We start from the raw sequence: 4,093 nt of genomic DNA, 5'->3' as shown, positions 1-4,093 counted from the left end.
GCCTGATTGTGGTGTTGTTGGTTATTACTGGGTTGATTATATTCACTCAAATGTTGAACGTTAGCTTAGTGTAACTTGGGTTTTGTTAAGTCTTTCACTAAATTGAGATTTAATCATCACAACATTAAAACAGGTTGCACCACGCAAAGAAGTTGTTAGACCCAATACCTGCCAGGTGTAGCTAATTGTTGCATAGCTCACGGAGCTACCTGACAAAGCTAACGTTAGCTGCTAATACATGTTTGACAATGATGTAAAGTGTAAACACAGTATACCTCAAATTACAAAACGCTATGCTAATAGCAGTTTAGGTTAGCATAATGGGACATTTTCCACTCATTCCAAACTGCATGAATTCTACTGTCTCAGACACATATTTATTGTATTGACCTTATTCTTTGGCCTGAACTGGGGCCGCACTCGCATGGCGTCATTTTGTGTTCTCAGATCAGTTTTAGAAGGCAGTGTGAAAACTTGGCTTCGCATCGTTGTCATCCTTTACTTGAATAGTCTTGTTTCGAACTGTTCCTAACTGAGTGAAATGGAAGTATTAAGTGGCAGCCATGAAAAGAGCCGGTCGAATTCTCTAAATGCTAAGGAAAAAATGTCTCATTGCTTCCTTTATTATCTCCTTCAGCATAGGGTACGCTGCCACCGTCCTTTACAAAGGGAAAGGAGATAATACCTTTGCCTATTCTTGGACTGAAATCATCACTGACCTATCTGCTGTCTTCAGCGTCCATTGTCTGTTGGCACCTGTGTGAAACATCTCTCAATGCCTTCCGACTCCCCTATCCAGCCCATTTGTTTCTACTGAAGTCGTTGACTTTTGAAATAAAATCATAGTTGCATTTGTTATAAAAGGCTCAGTAATTCCCTTAAACAGCCGGCCAATGTAGTTAGCAGCAAACGTTACTCAAACAGGAGCAAATAATGCATTCTCTGAGAACCTTTTTCAGCAGCGGATTGATGCACATTTAGATACCCGTTGAGTATTTTCGGCAGCAGGACATTGTATTTGGGACTCAAAATAAGCTGCTGTGCCCATGTTCATCACACTGAAGGAACTTGTCAGTACAGTGATGTGACTCATGTGTTTTTCACCTCAACACCTTTATTCACATTTCCTCTTGCTGTGTCTCTTTCTCATCACTGTTCGGTTAGTTTTCATGAGCCAACTTCTTTCGAACCCGACCTCGATGGTTATTTTGCAACACAAGTGTTTCAACGTAGTGTGTCAACATTTTCTGAAGAATTTTCAGCAACGTCGCCCACCACCTTCTTCCTCTCTCGCCGGCTTTATCTGTCTTCTCTTGATCAACGTGATGCCGTGGTTAGTTTGTACCACTGCGACACATCCGTCCACAATTTGCACCAAAAGGTTGTTTTTTTAAAAATTGGTTTTAAAAGTAGAACTGGACAGATTTAGTGCTGCTGTGAGTGTGCAGCATTTGGGTTTACGTGTGAGGAAGCAGTGTGGTTGTCGGCTTCAAGGTGTCACAGCTGAAACACTTCCTCGTCCTCTTTAACTCTCATCATCACACCAACCAGCAGAGAACATCGACGGTTTATAATCCACCTCAGTGAACACTGACCTCACATGTGAGACACTGACTTCACTTTGTCTAATAAGACTTTAATCTCAATTGAATTATTGGTGGGAAGTTTGTGACGTTAAGAAGAACTTGTGGGATTTAAAAATCTGGTGAGTATTTGCATATTTATTTCTGAAAACTATCTTCATATTTCAGATTAAATTAAAGTTACAACAGTTTGTTTGTTAATTTTTTTAATTTTCTTTTACATTTAACAACAGAAAAAAACACTTTTGGACTCTGACCATTGTATATTTTTTTTCTTGATCTTAACTTAATGTTTGTCCGATGTTTACTGTCGGACAAACATTAGGCTAAAACAAACTTGAATTATTTCAAAAGATTTTTATGGATTCAGAAGATAATCCCCTTGTTATGTAATTATCTCCATGATGGGGCCATGTGGATCCTTCTCTTAGTTGTTTCAGTTCAGCAAAAAGAAGCAAATATACCTTTTAACAAGGTGATTCAAAATGTAGTTCCAGTCAAGTTATCATTTTTTAATATCAGAGAACATAAACACAATTGTTTTCACGAGCTTTCTCTAACACGGTTCAAGCTCAAAGGAAGCAGTCAAGTGTATTTATATATATATACGTATATATATACGTATATGTGTATATGTATATGTGTGTACAAACAAAATTTTGTGGGGACTTGACTTGGGAACCATAGTCCACTGCTTCCAGGGCACTGCTCATTGGTGTGTCTGTGTATTTCAGGCCTATGTATGTATATTACACATTATAATGTGCTAAATATGTAAAGACAAAGAAAACAAAGATCAGAGAAAAGTCCAAAATATTGATACAGATTTGTGTGGAAAAGCTTTATTTTTCGTTTTTCCTACCCCATTATTTTTCTCAGGACCCCTCAGATTTACCTCATGGCCCTTTGAAGGGGCCTGAACTCTAGGTTGGGCACCACTGACCTAAACAAACTAAATGTATGTGAAGTTGTTTTAAAACTAGTTTAAACTAATAATATTAATAAGAATGTGTCCTTTAGTGCAGGGGTTCTTAACGTTTTTGACCTCGGGGCCCAACTTTTCAAGTACAAAGTGTCCCGGGGCCCATTCAAATATTAACACTATTAGTTTAACTAATTGATCTCACTCTTGGTTTGATTTGTATTCAATAACTATATTGTTACCTGTTCAACTCCACCCCTATTTTGGAGCAAAAACCGCCTAAAATGACATACCCAAATTAAAATGGCTGTAGCTTCTGAACCACTCTGACTATATACATCAAAAGTGTCAGAAAACCTGTAGGTCATACAGAAACAGAGCAGTGGGCCTTTGGAGTCAGTAAAAATGGAAGATTTTTGTCCGCATAAAATAAAAAAGTATCTTTCAGTATAAATAACTACCTGTGGCTGTATCTGTACAGGTAAATGACATTATAGGGCTGTAACTACACTATCAGTGAACAACTGCCTCAAATTTGAAGAAGATTGGACAAAGTATGACGATTCTACAGCGTTTCTTCCATGAAGAGATCCAGGCGGAGCTCTAAAAGGATATTTGGAGACCCAAATGGACACATGGTAACCAAATGATATTCTGACATAGTAAAGGTGTTTCTCCCTTTATATTTTGATATTATATTATTTTCCTTTTATTTTTAGCCTTTGCAAATTGCAAAATCTCTATATATATATATTTGGTCGAAGACGTGGTATGTAAATAGCGGACTTACTGTGCGTAATGGCTGCGACTGAGCGAACAGTTGAGTTACGCAAGGTTATACGTTGGTTGACGGGTTATAGATGAGGAAGATAAGGTTTGTGCTTTAAGTACTAGCGTTTTCTGAAGCTACTAGCTCCATGGTAACATCCGCCAGGACATTGTTGGGTCTGTAATGTGTCTTTTTACGTAGAAATGCTGCAAGATCCGACTTGCAGCGGTTATGGCGACTTTGGACAGTGTGTGTTTGGGCTCCTTTTGTGAAAAATCCATAAGAAATGAAAGAAAATCGATGATTTCTTTGCAAAGATGAGGGTTTTGGGCATGCTGGGATACCAAACACGGCCATGTTTTGTGACGTAGTTTGCGCAAGCAAGCCGTAGGAACGGAACGGAAGGGGAGGGGATCGAGGACGCCGGCGTCCTCGATCCCCTCGCGGACGCCGCGAGGGGAGTTGAACAGGCAAAACCCTTGTCAAATAAATGAGATGATACAATGTGATGATCACAAAGACATTTATTTATCATGTGTATGTAAGCCTGCATACACAACAAGAAGCCCAACAGGCTTTCCCACGAGCGTTGGATGTTTCGTCGCTAGGTGTCGCTTTATTTTTGAAGGCTTCAGTGCTTCGTTTGATAGCATTAGCCCACATTCCACACACTGAAAGTGTTAAGAAAGTCAGGATTGTACTTGCGCACACATTTAGACTTTTGGGGGGGTATGGCACCATTGTCGTCTTCATTTTTTCTACCACTACAGTGTAGTGGTTAAATCGTGTAATGTTTATGATTCATTAAATGATTTAACA

The 4,093-nt window shown here is 39.0% G+C and overlaps 1 protein-coding gene across 2 annotated transcripts in view; it reads left to right on the top strand.

Annotated features, from left to right (window-relative positions):
- The first annotated feature begins 1,327 nt into the window (after positions 1–1,327).
- The window catches only part of LOC116398362 (zinc finger protein Gfi-1b-like), a 9,587-nt gene continuing 6,821 nt past the window's right edge, over positions 1,328–4,093 (top strand). Inside the window, exon 1 of one of the 2 annotated variants that reach the window (XM_031874595.1) lies at positions 1,328–1,705. The gene's annotated coding sequence lies outside the window, so the exon portion shown is untranslated. Of the gene's footprint in view, positions 1,706–3,127; positions 3,144–4,093 lie in introns of those variants that run through there. The other variant, XM_031874597.1, reaches the window with a different exon arrangement.

Source organism: Anarrhichthys ocellatus, unplaced genomic scaffold, assembly GCF_004355925.1.
Source record: "Anarrhichthys ocellatus isolate YVR2014 unplaced genomic scaffold, GSC_Weel_1.0 scaffold83, whole genome shotgun sequence".
Classification (NCBI taxonomy): Eukaryota; Metazoa; Chordata; class Actinopteri; order Perciformes; family Anarhichadidae; genus Anarrhichthys; species Anarrhichthys ocellatus.
Note: the sequence above shows the minus strand (reverse complement) of the source record. Positions and strands in the feature narration are given on the sequence as shown.